This window comes from Phyllobates terribilis, unplaced genomic scaffold (genome assembly GCF_046119375.1).
Source record: "Phyllobates terribilis strain yellow unplaced genomic scaffold, ASM4611937v1 Scaffold_1__5_contigs__length_1240528914, whole genome shotgun sequence".
In the NCBI taxonomy this organism is placed as follows: domain Eukaryota; kingdom Metazoa; phylum Chordata; class Amphibia; order Anura; family Dendrobatidae; genus Phyllobates; species Phyllobates terribilis.
Genome location: NW_027362761.1, coordinates 337,262,678 through 337,284,032, shown reverse-complemented (window position 1 = coordinate 337,284,032; position 21,355 = coordinate 337,262,678). Strand labels below are relative to the sequence as shown.

The window sequence follows — 21,355 nt, the reverse complement described above, 5'->3', positions numbered from 1 at the left end:
CTATGTGCTTGGAGCAGTCCCGCACAGCTGCCGGCACATGAACCCCGATCGAAGTCAATCTCAGCATTTCCGAGGCAGGCTGGGGTAAGAGCGCCCCTCTTACCTTGGTTCGGAGACCCCACACTGTCAGCGCAGGGTCCCAATCGTTGCCATGGTGACCAGATGTCGTCGACATCCAGGTCACCAGGCATCAGGAAGTTAGATAGTGCATCATCTATCTAACTTGTGCTAGCGCAGAGCTGACAGCCTACATAGCATAAGGATTCTGCCGCATCTCTATTCTATACAAGCGATCAGCCTGCAAAAAAATTAAAGTCCTATAGTGGGACAAAGTGTAAAAGTGAAAGAAAGTGTCAGTAAGTGATAAAAACAAGTTGTAAAAAAATATACACTACCGTTCTAAAGTTTGGTGTCACCCAGACAATTTTATGTTTTCCATGAAAACTCATACTTTTTATTTATCAAATGAGTTGCAAAATGAATAGAAAATATGGTCCAGACATTGACAAGGTTAGAAATAATGATTTTTATTAGAAAGAATAATTTACTCCTTCAAACTTTGCTTTCGTCAAAGAATGCTCCCTTTGCAGCAATTACAGTATTGCAGACCTTTGGCATTCTCTTTTAATTTGCTGAGGTAATCTTGAGAAATTTCACCTCATGCTTCCTGAAGCCCCTCCCACAAGTTGGATTGGCTTGATGGGCACTTTTTACGTACAATACGGTCAAGCTGCTCCCACAACAGCTCAATGGGGTTGAGATCTGGTGACTGCGCTGGCCACTCCATTACAGATAGAATACCAGCTGCCTGCTTCTTCCCTAAATACTTCATGTATAATTTGGAGGTGTGCTTTGGGTTATTGTCCTGTTGTAGGATGAAATTGGCTCCAATAAATCGCTGTCCACAGGGTATGGCATGGCGTTGCAAAATGGAGTGATAGCCTTCCTTACTCAAAATCACATTTACCTTGTACAAATCTCCCACTTTACCAGCACCAAAGCAGCCCCAGACCATCTCATTACTTCCACCATGCTTGACAGATGGTGTCAGGCACTCTTCCAGCATCTTTTCAGTTGTTCTGCGTCTCACAAATGTTCTTCTGTGTGATCCAAACACCTCAAACTTTGATTCGTCTGTCCACAAAACTTTTTTCCAATCTTCCTCTGTCCAATATCTGTGTTCTTTTGCCCATATTAAGCTTTTCCTTTTATTAGCCAGTCTCAGATATGGCTTTTTCGTTTCCACTTTGCCCTGAATAGCCTTCATTTCTAAGAACAAGAATAGACTGTCGAGTTTCACATGAAAGTTCTCTTTTTTTGGCCATTTTGAGAGTTTTATAGAACAAACAAATGTAACGCTCCAGATTCTCAACTAGCTCAAAGGAAGGTCAATTTTATAGCTTCTCAAATCAGCCAAACCGTTTTCAGCTGGGCTAATATACCTGTGCAAGGGTTTTCTAAATATCCATTAGCCTTCTTACACAGTTAGCAAACACAATGTACCATTAAAACACTGGAGTGGTGGTTGTTGGAAATGGGCCTCTATACACCTATGTAGATATTGCAATAAAAACAAGACGTTTGCAGCTAGAATAGTCATTTACCACATTAACAATGTATAGAGTGTATTTCTGATTCATTTAATGTTAGCTTCATTGAAAAAAATGTGCTTTTCTTTCAAAAATAATGACATTTCTAAATGACCCCAAACTTTTGAACGGTAGTGTATATATATATATATATATATATGTGTATATATATATATATATATAAGTAATAATCCCAAAAAAATAATATTATACTGTACCCATAAATAAATATTATGAAAAAAAACAACAATAAAAGTACACATATTTGGTATTGCCGTGTCCAGAACGACCTGACCTATAAAACTGTCCCACTAGTTAACCCCTTTAGTGAACACAGTTATAAAAATAAATAAACAAAGCAAAAAACGATGCTTTATCGTCATACCGCCAAACAAAAAGTGGAATAAAGCGCGATAAAAACGAGACAAATGTAAATAAAAATGGTACCTCTGAAAACATCCTCTTGTCCCGCAAAAAAACAAGGCAACATACAGCTCCATCTGCCGAAAAATTAAAAAGTTATAGCTCTCAGAATAAAGCGATGCAAAAAAAAAATATTTTTTCTATAAACTGTTTTTTATTGTGTAAAAGTACCAAAACATAAAAAAAACGTTATAAATGTAGTATTGCTGTCAACGTACTGACCCGAAGAATAACGATACCTTAACAATTTTACCACACGCGGAACGGCATAAAAAAAAAACAACAATTCCTAAATTGTTGTTTTTTGTTTATTCTGCATCCCAAAAATCAGAATAGAAAGCGATCAAAAAATGCTATTTGCCAGAAAATAGTACTAATAAAAACGTCAACTTGTCCCGCAAAAAACAAGTCCTTACATGACTCTGTCGGCCGAAATATGGAAAAATTATTGCAAAAACGTATTTTTGCAAAAAAAAAAAGTGTCTTTCATTGTGTGACAGCTGCCAAACATAAAAACCTGATAATAATCTGGTATCACTATAATCGCACCGACCCGAAGAATAAATTAGTCTAATCATTTATACCACACGAGGAACGGCGTACAAAATAAACTCTAGGGCTAGGGTTGTGTTAGGGTTAGGGTTGTGTTATCGGTTAGAGTTGTATTAGGGTGGGGTTGTGTTAGGGTTAGGGTTAGTGTTATTTGTAGGGCTAGTGTTAGGGTTGTGTTGGGTTTGAGATTTTTTCAAAAGTAAAGAAAAAAAAATTACGATATGGCGACTAGTGTTGAGCGCAAGTTCTCGCTACTTGAGTTTGCATCGGGTGCTTGAGTATGCACCGAGTATCGCTGGTGCTCGAGTGACATGCTCGAGTCTCTGAACCATATTTTTTGCGGCTGTTATACAGCCAAAAAAACATGTAGGGATTGCCTGCCATGCACGGGCAATCCCAGCATGTTCAAAAAGTCACACAGTGCTTCTTCCCTCCTGAACCCTGCCGTCTGCCCAAACAGTGTTTTTTGCCCCACATATGGGGTATCTGCATATTCAGGAGAAATTGTGCAACAGTTTTTGGGGTCCATTTTCTCCCCTTGCCCTTGTGAAAATAAAAAAATTGGGGCTAAAAGATAATTTTTGTGGAAAAAGTTAGATATTTTTTATTTTGACGGCTCTACATTATAAACTGTGAAGCATCTGGGGGTTCAAGGTGCTCACCACATACGTAGATAAGTTCCTTGAGGGGTCTAGTTTCCAAAATGGAGTCAGTTGTGGGGTTTTTTGACTGTTTAGATACATCAGGGGCTCCCCAAACGCAACTTGGTATCCACTAATTATTGAAGCAAATTTTACATTCAAAAAGTCAAATGGCGCTCCTTCCCATCCAAGCCATGCCGTGCACCCAAACAGTGGTTTTCCCCCACATACGGGGTATCGGTGTGCTCAAGAGAAATTGCACAACAAATTTTGGTGTCCATTTTTCCTGTTATCTTTGCGATAAAAAAAATTGGGTCTAAAGTGAAAAAATAGTTAAATGTTCATTGTTTTTTGGGTATTTTCTGTTATATAGACCCAAGAGCTTGGTAGATTTAGGCAATATGGTAATAGTGGCCTTTGTACACACCCTATATTCCATATCTATAACAAATTGCCCACCTAAGGACTATTCAGTAAAGGATCATCGTGTAGCACTACACAAAGGGGGGAGAGGCCGAAGCACAAAAAATGATGATCCATAGCAACAACATATTAAAAAGGTATAAATTTATTAATAATAGGGGTGAAGATACACACATAAGATGCAAAGTATTAAAATGGCGCACACATTAGATGGAAGAACTCAGGATCAGGTAAAATATACATATGGCTATAGATACACAGCCGCGTGGACCTGAACTGACTTGAGTAAATAACAATTGTAATATAAAGCATAGTTCATGGAGACCTGATAATATATATAAACCATACTAAATAGCATGAGAACATGTCCCCAATAAAGAGTATACCTGTTCCTGTTATGTGTGCGCCAACCCAGACGCGCGTTTCGGCGATCAGCCTTTGTCAAGGGGTATGTACAGAGTGATAACAGTGCAGTATAAGAAGGCACGAACAACTAATGGAAAAGGTCCCACATGCCACGCCCCCCCGCTAATTAATCACGTAGCACCTGCATATCTGTGAGTGTGCCGCACGTGAAGCGCAGACAGGATGCGGTGTACCGTTGTCATGGAGGCATGCGTGTAACATGGAAGTGACGCCCATAGATATTACCCAGGAGTGCAATGCGCAAACCGGAAGTGACGCGCCCGTTCCCGCGGTAACCAGGACGCACTCCAGCGGCGACGTCGCTGGCTGGAGGGAGTACAGGGACCACGGGACGCGCGCGTACAGGTAAGCGAGGTAGCCTAACGGGTTAAAGAGGCGGGGAGGAAGTACAACCATAAGGCTTTGGATACGTCTGCCCATGAATGGAAATAAAGATTTTGTGTTAATACATTTACTTTCCATACATGGGGCCTAATGTATATAGAGTTTATGGGCATTTAGACAGAATATCATATTAATGTAATAATTTATCAATAATTTATCAGAAGATATACAAAATTAGAATGCCTATTATCTAATCACCCATACATAAAGAAATAGGTGGAAATGCAATATAATATATTCACAGCAATAATTTCAATATACATAAGTAAGGCGAGATCTCATACATAGTAATAATCCATGACCAATTATAGCTGTAGAGAAAGATGTTTGTATGCAAGAAATTCAATATAATATATTCACAGCAATACAATCAATATACATATGTGAGACGAGATCTCATACATAGTAATAATCCATAACCGATCGTGGTTGTATGCCTCAATAACACATAGTTCTTATCCTGAGTGATCATAGGCATCATGTAGACGCAGAGTGGGACATAGAGTGACGTACCTAAGGTAAAACATATAATTAAAAACAAATGAAATAAAAAATTACAGTGAATCCTCAGTGTGCATGTGGATGACAAAAGGGGAAAAGGAAGAGAAGAGGGAGGAAAAAAAGGGGGGGGGGAGGGGGAGGGAGACGAACGGAAGAGGAAGGGGGGAAAAAAAAGGGGGGGGGGAGATGGCAATCACAGAAAGGGAACGAAACTCAAATTCTCGTTAAGACCATGTGGATTGGTGGTATTGAGTGTCCAAATCCACCTGGCCTCAAGTTGGGCCAGGCGTCTAGAAATGGGCCCCCCACGAATCCCCATGTCTATACAGTCAATTCCTTTTACTCTCAACAAGTTGCCATTACATTGATGGTACTGTTTAAAATGGCGTGGGATAGTTTTTAGACTAGGCATGTCAGTCTGCTCCAATGCCGCAAAAATACCCAAAACATGTTCCCTGATCCCTATTTTGAGTTGGCGTGTGGTCAACCCAATGTAAATAAGGCCACAGGGGCATGTAGCATAGTATATTACTTTCTTAGTAAGGCAGTTAATGCGTTGTTTGATTTTATATACTTTCTGACCGCTAGCATCACAGAAGTCAACGGCTCTGTCAACATTAATACACGCTCTACATTGGCCACATGGTGTACAACCATATCTTTTAGATGGAGTATCTAGGAAAGAAGGATTTGATTCACCCACATAGTGACTTCTAGTGAGGTGATCCCGAAGATTCCTAGATCTACGAAATGTAATAGATGGTGTAGAAGAAATTAATTTAGATAATATGGGATCACATTTTAGCACTGACCATGCTTTAATTAGTGCCCTTTTCATGGCAGGGATCTGTGTATGGAATTTAGTTATAAATCTAACTACCTCCTTCTGTGGCGTCTCGTGCATCTTGTATAATAGATCATGGCGTGATGAAAATTTCGCTCTATGGTACGCTTTTTTTAGAGATCTCCCACTATAACCACGTTCACGAAATCTAGATATCAAATCTTTGGCTTGAATTTCAAAGTCCAGGTCCGTCGAACATATCCTGCGTAGACGCAGGAACTGTCCGACTGGTACCGACTGTATTACATGGTGGGGGTGGGATGATGAAGCATGTAGAAGCATGTTGGTTGAGGAAGGCTTCCTATAAATGTCGGTCTGTACCCGACCCTCCATAGCCTTCCTCAGGGAAACATCCAAAAACTCAGCTTTCACTGCACTATATTGGTACGTGATGTGAATATTAAGGTCATTGACGTTCAACATTTCCATGAATGATAGCAATTCAGAATCGGTAGCCTGCCAGATAATCAAAATGTCGTCGATGTACCGCGTCCAGGAAAGGATGCGGCACATCGCCGGCAAGCGATCTGACAGGAAGAGGTCCCTTTCCCACAGCCCCAGGAACAGATTGGCGTAGGAGGGCGCAAAGGCCGCTCCCATCGCTGTCCCCTGGAGCTGCAGAAAAAAGGACCCCTTAAAAATAAAAAAGTTATGAGTGAGGGTGAATTCTAATAATTCAAGTACCAGTTCCTTAATTGACTCTGGGATGTCAGACCCATTGAAAAAGTATTTGGTTGCCATTAACCCATCTTTGTGTTTGATGTTCGTATACAACGACTCGATGTCAGCTGTAACCAAAATGGTATCTGTATCTAAGTATAGTCCATCCACCTTGCGTAACAGGTCCATAGTGTCCTTTATAAAAGAGGGCAGGGTCTCAACAAGGGGTTGAAGTTTAGAATCAATCCATCTATTGACCTACTCCAAGTAGTTTCCTCCCCCAGATATTATAGGTCGACCAGGGGGAGTACATGCATTTTTATGCAATTTAGGTAGGAGATAGAGAGTAGGTATGGTAGGTTCACTAACAGTTAATTCCAAAAAGAGATCACGAGTGATCACTTTGTTATTCAATGCTTTGTTGAGAATAACCTGTAGTTGTCGGCTGAAGGCGGACAAGGGGTTGTAGGTAAGTTTTTTGTAACATGTGGTATTATTTAACTGGCTTAATGCCTCGCGTTCGTACATTTTCTTAGGCCAGATTACAATGTTACCCCCTTTGTCCGCCGGTTTCAGCACGACATCAGACAGGTTACTCAAATATTGTAATCTAGTCCGTTCAGCCCTGGTAAGATTATCCCTATAGATTTGACTAGGTATGTTGCGGAACTCATTAGTTACAATTTGTACAAATAAATCCACATTGGTACAACTCGAGAGGGGAGGAAACTTCTTGGAGTGAGGTGCAATAGATGGAGGAATCTTACCATGCTCAGAGGTGGCATGTTCAGTGGCAAGCTCTTCAAGAGTTCTTAAGGCCAGTTGTTCCTCTTCTGTTGGAAACAATTTGTCAAGATTAGTATCGTGGAAATATCGTTTGAACATCAATGACCTAGCGAAAATATGTAAATCTTTAATAGCTGTGAATTGATCAAACCCAGAGGAAGGGGAAACGGTGAGGCCCTTGGAGAGTAAGGATAAATCATCCATAGAGAGGACATGGTTGCTGAGGTTAATTACCTTGTCTTTTCTCCTCTTGACTATTGAGATGGATTCATGTCTTCTATATGGATGAAAATTGTAGTCGTGTTGTTTAGCAATGCTTGACCTAGTCATCATGGATGATGATGAGGTGTCCGAACCCTCACTAAGGGACGACACTGAAGCAACGGATGGAGTCCTTGACGAATGGGAATAATTGTTCCTGGTCTGGCGCCAGCGGTAAACCGTTTTCATTTGGTAGTCACGCATATCCCGGTTAAACTTATTACTTTGCGAGTCATAAATCTTTTTGACCAGGATCTGTTCGATGGACCTGGACTTTGAAATTCAAGCCAAAGATTTGATATCTAGATTTCGTGAACGTGGTTATAGTGGGAGATCTCTAAAAAAAGCGTACCATAGAGCGAAATTTTCATCACGCCATGATCTATTATACAAGATGCACGAGACGCCACAGAAGGAGGTAGTTAGATTTATAACTAAATTCCATACACAGATCCCTGCCATGAAAAGGGCACTAATTAAAGCATGGTCAGTGCTAAAATGTGATCCCATATTATCTAAATTAATTTCTTCTACACCATTTATTACATTTCGTAGATCTTGGAATCTTCGGGATCACCTCACTAGAAGTCACTATGTGGGTGAATCAAATCCTTCTTTCCTAGATACTCCATCTAAAAGATATGGTTGTACACCATGTGGCCAATGTAGAGCGTGTATTAATGTTGACAGAGCCGTTGACTTCTGTGATGCTAGCGGTCAGAAAGTATATAAAATTAAACAACGAATTAACTGCCTTACTAAGAACGTAATATACTATGCTACATGCCCCTGTGGCCTTATTTACATTGGGTTGACCACACGCCAACTCAAAATAAGGATCAGGGAACATATTTTGGGTATTTTTGCGGCATTGGAGCAGACTGACATGCCTAGTCTAAAAACTATCCCACACCATTTTAAACAGTACCATCAATGTAATGGCAACTTGTTGAGAGTAAAAGGAATTGACTGCATAGACATGGGGATTCGTGGGGGGCCCATTTCTAGACGCCTGGCCCAACTTGAGGCCAGGTGGATTTGGACACTCAATACCACCAATCCGCATGGTCTTAACGAGAATTTGAGTTTCGTTCCCTTTCTGTGATTGCCATCTCTTCCTCCCCCCCCCCTTCCTCTTCCGTTCGTCTCCCCCCCCCCCTTTTTTTTCCTCCCTCTTCTCTTCCTTTTCCCCTTTTGTCATCCACATGCACACTGAGGATTCACTGTAATTTTTTATTTCATTTGTTTTTAATTATATGTTTAACCTTAGATACGTCCCTCTATGTCCCACTCTGCGTCTACATGATGCCTATGATCACTCAGGATAAGAACTATGTGTTATTGAGGCATACAAATATCTCCCTCTACAACCACAATCGGTTATGGATTATTACTATGTATGAGATCTCGTCTCACATATGTATATTGATTGTATTGCTGTGAATATATTATATTGCATTTCTATACAAACATCTTTCTCTACAGCTATAATTGGTCATGGATTATTACTATGTATGAGATCTCGCCTTACTTATGTATATTGAAATTATTGCTGTGAATATATTATATTGCATTTCCACCTATTTCTTTATGTATGGGTGATTAGATAATAGGCATTCTAATTTTGTATATATTCTGATAAATTATTGATAAATTACTACATTAATATGATATTCTGTCTAAATGCCCATAAACTCTATATACATTAGGCCTCATGTATGGAAAGTAAATGTATTAACACAAAATCTTTATTTCCATTCATGGGCAGACGTATCCAAAGCCTTATGGTTGTACTTCCTCCCCGCCTCTTTAACCCATTAGGCTACCTCGCTTACCTGTACGCGCGCGTCCCGTGGTCCCTGTACTCACTCCAGCCAGTGACGTCGCCGCTGGAGTGCGTCCTGGTTACTGCGGGAACGGGCGTGTCACTTCCGGTTTGCGCATTGCACTCCTGGGTAATATCTATGGGCGTCACTTCCATGTTACACGCATGCCTCCATGACAACGGTACACCACATCCTGTCTGTGCTTCACGTGCGGGACTCTCACAGATATGCAGGTGCTACGTGATTAATTAGCGGGGGGGCGTGGCATGTGGGACCTTTTCCATTAGTTGTTCGTGCCTTCTTATACTGCACTGTTATCACTCTGTACATACCCCTTGACAAAGGCTGATCACCGAAATGCGCGTCTGGGTTGGCGCACACATAACAGGAACAGGTATACTCTTTATTAGGGACATGTTCTCATGCTATTTAGTATGGTTTATATATATTACCAGGTCTCCATGAACTATGCTTTATATTACAATTGTTATTTACTCAAGTCAGTTCAGGTCCAGGCGGCTGTGTATCTGTAGCCATATGTATATTTTACCTGATCCTGAGTTCTTCCATCTAATGTGTGCGCCATTTTAATACTTTGCATCTTATGTGTGTATCTTCACCCCTATTGTTAATAAATTTATACCTTTTTAATATGTTGTTGCTATGGATCATCATTTTTTGTGCTTCGGCCTCCCCCCTTTGTCATATAGACCCGTCAAAGTCTCTTCAAATGTGATGTGGTCCCTAAAAATGGTTTTGTAAATTTTGTAGGAAAAATGAGAAATCACTGGTCAACTTTTAACCCTTATAACTTCCTAACAAAAATAATTTTGGTTCCAAAATTGTGCTGATGTAAAGTAGACATGTGGGAAATGTCATTTACTAACTATTTTGTGTGACATATCTCTCTGATTTGAGGGCATGAAAAATAAAATTTGGAAAATTGAGAAATTTTCGCCAAATTTCAGATTTTTTCACAAATCTCGTATCTTGATGGTATGGTGTGGTATATGGGGTACAAAGATAGTGGGCCATTCTTCATCAATGGAAACCTCAATGCCACTGGATGTCTGAAATTACTACATGATGATGTGTTGCCCTCTTTATGCACTGAAGATGGCACGTTCCCTGAGTTTTTCCAACAAGATGGTGCACCACCACATTATGGGTGTCAGGTCCGAGCATTCCTACATGAACAGTTTTCTGGAAAGTGGATTGATTGTCGTGGGCCAGTTGAATGGCCACCAAGTTCTCCCGATCTGAGCCCCTTAGACTTTTATCTTTGGGGTCATCTGAAGGCAATTGTCTATGCTGTGAAGATCCGAGATGTGCAGTATCTGAAACAACGGATACTGGAAGCCTGTGCTAGCATTTCTTCTGCGGTGTTGCTATCAGTGTGTCAAGAGTGGGAGAAGAGGGTTGCATTGACAATCCAACACAATGGGCAGCACTTTGAACACATTTTATATATGGTCATAAACTTGTAAAAAAACTCATGAAAGAATAAAGTTAAGTTAAAACCAAGCACACCATTGTTTTTCTTATGAAATTCTGAATAAGAATTCCCATTTAATTTAGCTGTATCCATATAAATGGCCCACCCTGTACATATATACATGCATGTTTCTTGGTGGACAACTGGCTGTGTGATTATAACTCTTTGAATATTGAATTATTATAGATTGTTGTCCGATCATTATAGGCTGGTGTCCTATAAATACATTTTTGGACAGAGACCCTAAGGCTTGGGGAAGATGCAGATTGTTTTTAGGTTTTTGGTGTTTGTGTGGCATGTGTTTGTATTTTACTGAGATGGCATATATTAGGACTAGTGATGAGTGAGTACGTTCTGTTTAACCCTTTCGCCGAGTAGTTACAGCTGCTCGGTGTTAAGTTTAAATCACTCCCGTGGGCATGATTTTCAACGGTTTGACAGCTTTAATACATGTGAGGAATGTGTAAGAAATAGACATTCCTCACATGTATTAAAACTGTCAAACAGTCGCAAATCATGCACACGGGAGCGATTCAAACATAACACCGAGCAGCTGTAACTACTCTGTGCTCGCCCGAGCATACTCGGCGAAAGGGTTAACAGAACATACTCGCTCTTCACTAATTAGGACCAGTGTGGGTCAGTCACCACATTGCATATCTAGGGTACCAACCTCCGCAGCCAAGTAGGGTAAGCAATTTAGTGCTATCTTAGGGGCATTCTAGGTTTATATCTTTATCCATATTCCTACCTATATATACCCATCAGTTTGCTACATGTTAATATATGTCTCTAATTGGGTAAGGGTTTTCTTTTCTATGTGGTTTTTTAGTATAATGGGCCCCACATAGTCCTCCAGACAGTATAATGGCCCCACATAGTGCTCCATACGGTGTAATAGGCCCCACATAGTACTCCATACAGTATAGTGGGACACACATAGTGCTTCATACAGTATAATGGGCACAAAACATCCTCCATACAGTGAAATGTGCTCCACATAGTCCTCCGTACAGTATAATGGGCCCCACATAGTCCTCCATACAGGGTAATGAGCCCCACGTGGTGCTACATACAGTATAGTAGTCTCCACATAGTACTCCATACAGTATATTGGAACCCACATAGTCCTCCATACAGTATATTGGGCCCCACATAGTGCCCATAGAGTGTAATGGGACCCACATAGTCATCCTTACAGTATAATGGGCCCCACATACCGTGTAAGGGTCATTTCATGTCAAGTGATCCAAATATGAATTTTTTTTTACCCTATGTTTTCAAAATTTTTTTTGTTTCTTTTTTTTTTTTTTAAATGCTACTTTAGTGAACTACAAAAAAATAAAAAAATTTGCATTTTTATCTTTATTAGTTAATTTTTTATGGATTTCTAAAGTTTTGAGAAAGCCTGAATTTTGGGCTTGTATGATGTAAATTTTTTTATCATATCTCGGGTTAGAAATAAGATAAAGAGATGGGAGAAGCACCATTTTGTTTAGAATGGTACAGGCTTTAATTTGATATGTCACAAGATTACGTTTGTTGATATTTTGTTTTTCATGCGCTATTTTGAAAAAAAAAAACTATGTTATAAAATTTTCAAAAAAGGCATATGTGTCACTTGAGTTCTTGGTTGCATTTGTACAAGGATTCAAGTTGGGCTCTCCTTGGGATCATATGTTTAAGTGATTTTCTAAATACAGTCTCATCCTGATCATATGTTTAATACTAAAGTAAAAGAAGCAATATTAAATATTTAAATATACGTATATAATTTTTTTTTATTACATCACTAGACATGTCCTTTTTCAAGTTTTTAAGCAGAGTATAGTAATTAAATCATCAAACTTTAACCCCTTCGCAACGCTGGGATTTTCCGTTTTTAAATTTTCGTTTTTTGATCCCCTTGTTCCCAGAGCCATAGTGTTTTTATTTTTTGGTCAATAAGGCTGTGTGAGGGCTTATTTTTTGCGGGATGAGTTGTACTTTTGAACGACATTACTGGTTTTACCATATTGTGTACGGGAAAAAAATTCCAAGTGCGGTGAAATTGCAAAAAAAAGTTCAATACCACAGATGTTTTTTTTTTTTTTTTTTACCACGTTCACTGAATGCTAAAACTGACCTGCCATTATTGTTCTCCAGGTCATTACGAGTTTGTAGACACCAAACATGTATAGGTTCTTTTTTATTTAAGTGGTGAAAAAAAATTCCAAAGTTTGCTAAAAATAAATAAATAAATGGCGCAATTTTCCAAGACCCGTAGCGTCTCCATTTTTCAGGATCTGGGGCCAGGTGAGGGCTTATTTTTTGCGCGCCGAGCTGAAGTTTTTATTGATACCATTTTGGGGTAGATCCGATGTTTTGATCGCCCTTTATTGCAATGTTGCGGCGACCAAAAAAACGTAATTCTGGCGTTTAGAATTTTTTTCTCGTTACGCCGTTTACCGATCGGATTAATTTTTTTTTATATTGATAGATCGGGTGATTCTGAACGCGGCGATACCAAATATGTGTATGTGGTTTTTTTATTATTATTTTATTTTGAAAGGGGGGTGATTTAAACTTTTATTTTATTTTTTTTTTATATATATATTTTTAAAAACTTTTTTTTTTTTTACTTCTTGCTTTCTTCTATAGTCTCCATAGAAGACTAGAGTCAGCATTTGTCTGATCACCTCTGCTACATAGAGGTGATGAGCAGATAACCTCTATGTAGCAGAATTGCTCCTGTACTATGAGCGCCAACTGTTGAATGCTCATTTTTTCCTTCCACATTCCATTAATTCCTGTCCAGCAATTTAACCCCTTTAGAACCCAAGGTGGTTTGCACGTTAATGACCAGCCCAATTTTTATAATTCTGACCACTGTCGCTTTATGAGGTAATTACTCTGTAACGCTTCAACGGATCCCCCTGATTCTGAGATTGTTTTTTCATGACATATTGTACTTCATGATTGTGGAAAATGTCTTCGATATCACTTGCGTTTATTTGTGAAAAAAATGGAAATTTGGCAAAAATTTTGAAAATTTAGCAATTTTCAAAATTTGAATTTTTATGCCCTTAAATCAGAGAGATATGTCACACAAAAAAGTTAATAAATAACATTTCCCACATGTCTACTCTACATCAGCACAATTTTGTAACCAATATTTTTTTTTATTTGGGAGCTATAAGGGTTAAAAGTTGACCAGCGATTTCTCATTTTTCCAACAAAATGTACAAAAACATTTTTTTAGGGACCACATCACATTTGAAGTCACTTTGAGGGGTCTTTATGACAGAAAATACCCAAAAGTGACAGCATTCTAAAAACTGCACACCCCAAAATACTCAAAACCACATTCAAGAACTTTATTAACCCTTCATGTGCTTCACAGGAATTTTTGGAATGTAGAAGAAAAAAATGAACCTTTAACTTTTTTCACAAAAATGTTACTTTAGACTCAATTTTTTTTATTTTCGCAGGGGTAACAGGAAAAAATGGACCCCAAAATTTGTTGTGTAATTTCCCCTGAGCACACAGATACCCCATATGTGGGGAAAAAACACTGTTTGGGCGCACGGCAGGGTTGGGAAGGGAAGGAGCGCCATTTGACTTTTTGAATGTAAAATTTGCTTGAATAATTAGCGGACGCCATATTGCGTTTGGGGAGCCCCTGATGTGCCTAAACAGTGGAAACCCCCCACAAGTAACACCATCTTGGAAACTAGACCCCTCAGGGAACTTATCTAGGTGTGTGGTGAGCACCCTGAACCCCCAAGTGTTTTACAGAAGTTTATAACATGGAGCCGTGAAAATAAAAAATCAAACTTTTTCCACAAAAATTATGTTTTGGCCCCAATTTTTTTATTTTCACAAGGGTAAGAGGAGAAAATGGACCCCAAAAACTTTTGTGCAATTTCTTCTGAGTACACCAATACCCCATATGTGGGGAAAATACAGTGCTTGGGCGCACAACCGAGTTCAGAAGGGAAGGAGCACTGTGTGACTTTTTGAACGCAAAATTGGCTGGAATCGAGAGCGGACGCCATGTCGCGTTTGGAGAGCCCCTGATGTGCCTAAATAGTGGAAACCCCCCACAAGTGACCACATTTTGTAAACTACACCCCTCAAGGATTTTATCAAGGGGTATAGTGAACATTTTGAACCCAGAGGTACGACGCAGAATTTGATAACATTAGGTCATCATATTGAATAAGTTGTCATTAGTCTTGAGCGCAAGTGCTCGCTACTTGAGTTTGCATCGGGTACTCAGGTATGCACCATGTATCGCATGTTTCACGGTTATTAGACACCCAAAAAAAACACGCGGGGATCGCTCGTGCATGGCAGGTAATCCCCACAAGGTTTTTTTTGGCTGCGAAGCATATGCGATGGAGACTCGAGCATGTCACTCGAGCACCCGCGATACTCAGTGCATACACGAGCACCTGATGCAAACTCAAGTAGCGAGCACTTGCTCTCAACACTAGTCGCCATCTTTTTTCTTTATTTTTTTACTTTTGAAAAAAATCCCAACCCTAGCCCAACCCTATCCCTAGCCCAACCTTAACCCCAGCCCAACTCTAACCTTAGCACAACCCTAACCCTAGCACAACCCTAACCCGAGAGTTTATTTTTTACGCCGTTCCTCGTACAGTATAAGTGATTAGATAACTTTATTCTTCGGGTCGTGCGATTACAGCGATACCAGAATCATATCGGGTTTTTATGATTGACAGCTGTCACACACTAAAAGACGTATTTTTTTGTAATATCTAGTTTTTGCATCGCCATATTTTGAGAGCTATAATTTTTCCATATTTTGGCGGACAGAGTCATGTGACGGCTTGTTTTTTGCGGGATGACTTGACGTTTTTATTGGTGCCATTTTCAGGCACGTGACATTTTTTGATCGCTTTTAGTGTTGAGCGAGCATGCTCGACACTGCTCGGTACTCGCCCGAGCATCTCACTACTTGGGATGTTCGGCGAACACCGAGCATTTTTGGGTTACTCGGGTGGGAGCTCGGGTCTCCGCCCTGCATGTTTGCCACTCTTTACAGAGCCAATGAACATGCAGGGATTGCCAGCCAGTCACTGTAATGCCGCAGCCATGTTGGTTGTGGGCATTACAGTGATTGGCTGGCCGCACAGCGTCACCTCGAGTATTTAAAACCGGGCGCCGCCATCTTGGACACAGTCGCTCCGGATCAGACAGTGTAGGGAGAGTGCTACTGAGCTAGGGAGAGATTTATACTGCGAAATAGGTTGTGTAGGGTCTCTAAAGCCTGCAAAATGAAACAAACAGTCCTTCTGAGGACTAATATCCATCTCAGATAGACAAGGACTTGCACGGGGATAGTTGCAAGTCTGCATCTTCTGATGCGGCAAGGATCACTTCTGATGGGCACACTTTTAGGCAGTGACCTGGGTGTCAGAGATGCTTCCAGGGGTCTTCCCCATGCTCTTCCCATGTCTTTTCAGCACTGTATGCATGTGTCACACAGCACATGGCCAGATAAAGTTGTAAAATGTTAAAATTACATTTCCTGGTGAATGCATTTATCACGGTTGAAAGCAATACAAAAGTGCAAAAACGCATAAAAAATGCTACTTGTGAACATAGCCCAAGGTGTGGAGGAGTATTTTTGTTTTTGGTTATTTATTTTACCTTATACACAAGTCTTTACCCTGGAAAGAATGTTCCTTAACATATTTCACAGGAAAACCGTTTCAGTTTCGTTTTTGAACGTTTTATTGTGAGCCCGTAAAAGTGGCTTAATACCTCTGACCATGTTGTTGACAGCCGTGACCTGGGGGTCAGAAATGCTTCCTGGGGTGATCCCCATGCTGTCCCCATGTCATTTCAGCACTGTCACTATCGTTTTGGGCACTTTTTAGTCTTTCTACATACTGCCGGGGGTGCTGCCGCAAAAATGCTCGGGTCTCCCATAGACTAACATTGGGCTCGTTGCTCGGGTCGAACACCCGAGTATCACGGTGAGCTCGGCCCGAGCTTCGAGCACCCGAGCATTTTAGTGCTCGTTCAACACTAATCGCTTTCTATTCCGATTTTTGGGAGGCCGAATAAACAAAGACCAACAATTCAGTAATTGTTTTTTTTATTTTTATGCTGTTCCGCGTGTGGTAAGATTTATAAGATAGCTTTATTCTTCGAGTCAGTACCTTTACAGTGGTACCACATTTATATCATTTTTCTATGTTTTGGCGCTTTTACATATTAAAAGCTATTTTATAGAAAAAAATATTTTTTGCATTGCTTTATTCTGAGAGCTATAACTTTTTTATTTTTCGGCTGATGGAGCTGTTTGGTGGCTTGTTTGCGGGACCGGGTGACGTTTTCAGCGGTACAATTTTTATTTATATTCGTGTTTTTGATCGCGTGTTACTCCATTTTTTGTTCGGCGGTTTGATGATTGTTTTTTGCTTCGTTTTTTATTTTTTTACCGTGTTCACTAAAGGGGTTAACTAGTGAGACAGTTTTATAGGTCAGGTCGTACTGGACGCGGCGATACCAAATATGTGTTCTTTTATTTTTTGTTTTGTTTTTTTTTTCATAATAATATTTATTGATGTGTACATTATATTTTGATTTTTGGTGGATTATTTTATTTATTTTTTATATTTTTTCAAATTTTTTTTTTCCACTTTCTAACACTTTTTTTTTACTTTTATTCTTTGTCCCACTATGGGACTTTCACTTTTTTTATTCTGATCGCCTATATAGCACAGGGATGGAGAACCATCCCTGTGCTATACATACAGACTGTCAGCGCAGAAGATATTTTGGTCATGCACTGCGCATGATCAAAATATCTTCCTGGTGACCCGGATGTTGTCATGACGACATCGGGTCGTCATGGCAACATCTGGGAAGCCGCGGCAGACAGCGCTGGAGGCCGGCAGGAGAGGTGAGTATACCGATCACCTTCCCTTGCCACGCATTGCGGGGGTTAATGTGCCGGGAGCGGTGCGGGACGGCTCCCAGCACATAGCGCCGGGTGTCCGGCGGCGATCGCGCCCGCACAGCCTGTGTGTGGGCGCGATCGCATAGACGTATTTATACGTATCAGGCTCTTAAAGCCCAGGGCACAGATATTTATTAATACGTCTTGGGCTTTAAAGGGGTTAGATAAACTTAATGAATGGGGTTTTGAGCACCTTGAGGGATGCAGTATTTAGAGTGGTATCACTTTTCGTTTTTTGGTCATATACAGTTAGGTCCATATATATTTGGACAGAGACAACATTTTTCTAATTTTGGTTCTATACATTACCACAATGAATTTTAAACAAAACAATTCAGATGCAGTTTAAATTCAGACTTTCAGCTTTCATTTGAGGGTATCCACATTAAAATTGGATGAAGGGTTTAGGAGTTTCAGCTCCTTAACGTGTACCACCCTGTTTTTAAAGGGACCAAAAGTAATTGGACAGGTTAAATAATTGTAAATAAAATGTTCATATCTAGTACTTGGTTGAAAACCCTTTGTTGGCAATGACTGCCTGAAGTCTTGAACTCATGAACATCAGCAGATTCTGTGTTTCCTCCTTTTTGATGCTCTGCCAGGCCTTCACTGCAGTGGTTTTCAGTTGCTGTTTGTTTGTGGGCCTTTCTGTCTGAAGTTTATTCTTTAACAAGTGAAATGCACGCTCAATTGGGTTGAGATCAGGTGACTGACTTGGCCATTCAAGAATATTCCACTTCTTTGCTTTAATAAACTCCTGGGTTGCTTTGGCTTAATGTTTTGGGTCATTGTCCATCTGTAGTATGAAACGATGACCAATCGGTTTGGCTGCATTTGGCTGGATCTGAGCACACAGTATTGCTCTGAATACATCAGAATTCATTCAGCTGCTTCTGTCCTGTGTCACATCATCAATAAACCCTAGTGACCCAGTGCCACTGGTAGCCATGCATGCCCGAGCCATCACACTGCCTCCGACGTGTTTTACAGATGATGTGGTATGCTTTGGATCATGAGCTGTACCACGCCTTCGCCATACTTTTCTCTTTCCAGCATTCTGGTAGAGGTTGATCTTGGTTTCATCTGTCCAAAGAATGTTCTTCCAGAACTGTGCTGGCTTTTTTAGATGTTTTTTAGCAAAGTCCAGTCTAGCCTTTTTATGCTTGATGCTTATGAGTGGCTTGCACCATGCAGTGAACCCTCTGTATTTACTTTCATGCAGTCTTCTCTTTATGGTAGATTTGGATATTGATACGCCTACCTCCTGGAGAGTGTTGTTCACTTGGTTGGCTGTTGTGAAGGGGTTTCTCTTCACCATGGAGATTATTCTGCGATCATCCACCACTGTTGTCTTCCGTGGGCGCCCAGGTCTTTTTGCATTGATGAGTTCACCAGTGCTTTCTTTCTTTCTCAGGATGTACCAAACTGTAGATTTTGCCACTCCTAATATTGTAGCAATTTCTCGGATGGATTTTTTCTGTTTTTGCAGCTTAAGGATAGCTTGTTTCACCTGCATGGAGGAGCTCCTTTGACCGCATGTTTACTTCACAGCAAAACCTTCCAAATGCAAGCACCACACCTCAAATCAACTTCAGGCCTTTTATCTGCTTAATTGAGAATGACATAACGAAGGGATTGCCCACACCTGTCCATGAAATAGCCTTGGAGTCAATTGTCCAATTACTTTTGGTCCCTTTAAAAACAGGGTGGCACATGTTAAGGAGCTGAAACTCCTAAACCCTTCATCCAATTTTAATGTGGATACTCTCAAATGAAAGTCTGAACTTCAACTGCATCTGAATTGTTTTGTTTAAAATTCATTGTGGTAATGTCTAGAACCAAAATTAGAAAAATGTTGCCTCTGTCCAAATATATATGGACCTAACTGTAAACTCCTCAAAGTCACTTCAAATGTGATGAGATGTCCATAAATTAAATGGTTTTGTAAATTTTGTTGTAAAAATTAGTGTAACTACTTTTTTGCCAAAAATAACAAAATTATTCTCGGAGTGATACCTTTATTGGCTAACCGGAAAAACATATATATATATATATATATATATATATGCAAGCTTTCAGAGCACAGAGGCTCCTTCGTCAGGCAAGATTACAAATGAATTCATAAGACAAAAGGCACAACATTTGAGAGATGTTACAACAAGACATTTGTTCATGAGGTGTAAGTTGTGATGGCTCCTACTGATTAGTCAGGGAGATCAAATTTGATTTTTTTGTTGCAAAATGAGAGGCCTTGGGAATGTTTAATTATCTGGAGGTGTGAATTGTGTCCCTGTAGTGAGGCATAAACCCAGGTGTTATATTTAGTCCTGTTGTCAGTGAACATCGTTATCAATTTGAATTCTCACATTTTTCTTTCTCTGTTGCCCTTGAAGTGACCTTTTAGTATTAAAACGTTTAGATATTTCATACAGTGCCCCCGGGCTGAGAAATGTTTTCCCACCCATGTGTCCAGTTCATTCTTAATTGTGTGTCTGTGTAAATTCATTCTTGTTTGCAGTTTTTGCATCGTTTCTCCAATATAAACTCCTTCCGTGCACCTTGTACATTGTATCATGTACACCACATTTGAGCATGTACATGAGAAGACATCCATGATTTTGTAGTCCTGATTTGTGTTACATATTCAGACTGTATTTGATGGTAATATGTGGGTACAAGTTTTGCATTTTTTATTTTTACATGGGAATGTGCCCGTCACTGATCGTGATGAGAGGGCACTTCTGACAAGGAGATTCCTTAAGATACGGGTTTTTTTGTACGAGAGACGTGGTAGTTCTGGGAATATTTCTTTCAGTTTGTGGTCTCTGTGGAATATGGGTTGGAGATCAGCACCAATTTTCCTTAGGATATTCATGTGGGGGTTGTATGTGACCACAAGAGGTACCCTGTTGTTGTCCTCCCTCTGTCTATAATCCAAGAAGCTGCTTCTTGGTATTCTTGTAGCACTGTGAATCTGTTCATCTATTACCAGTGGATGGTATCCTTGTTGTAGGAATGTATTCCTCAGTGATAGTAGCTGCAGTTTTCTGTCCTTGCTGTCTGAACAGATTCGAATGTACCTCAGAGCTTGACTGTATATGATGGATTTTTTTGTGTGTCTTGGATGAAAGCTGTTCCATCTAAGATATGCCGGACTTCCTGTGGGCTTATGATAAATTGATGTTTGTATAGTGTTGTCTTTGATGTATATGGTCGTGTCCAGAAAATGTATTTGGGATTTTGAGGAGTTGAGGATGAGCTTGATGGTTGGGTGGAACATATTGAAGTTATCATGGAAGGTGAGCAGATCATCTTTTGAGCCTGTCCAGATTATTAGCAGATCATCAATGTAGCGGAAGTATGCTAGGAGTTTAATAGAGCAAGATGGCAAAAACTCCTCCTCTAGTTTAGCCATATATAGGTTAGTATATTGTGGGGACATTTTGCTTCACTTGGCGCTGCCCATACATTGTTGGTATAAATTGTTCTGAAAAAGAGAAATAATTGTGATGGAGCACTAACCTGATGAATTGCAGAGTTGGTTCTGTGGCCAGATTGTTTTTTTGTA

At 40.0% G+C, this 21,355-nt stretch overlaps 1 protein-coding gene across 1 annotated transcript in view; it reads left to right on the top strand.

Moving 5' to 3' along the window:
- Positions 1–21,355, top strand: part of PIWIL1 (piwi like RNA-mediated gene silencing 1) — a 462,439-nt gene that overhangs the window by 329,278 nt on the left and 111,806 nt on the right. The gene's annotated exons all lie outside the window — the stretch shown is intronic.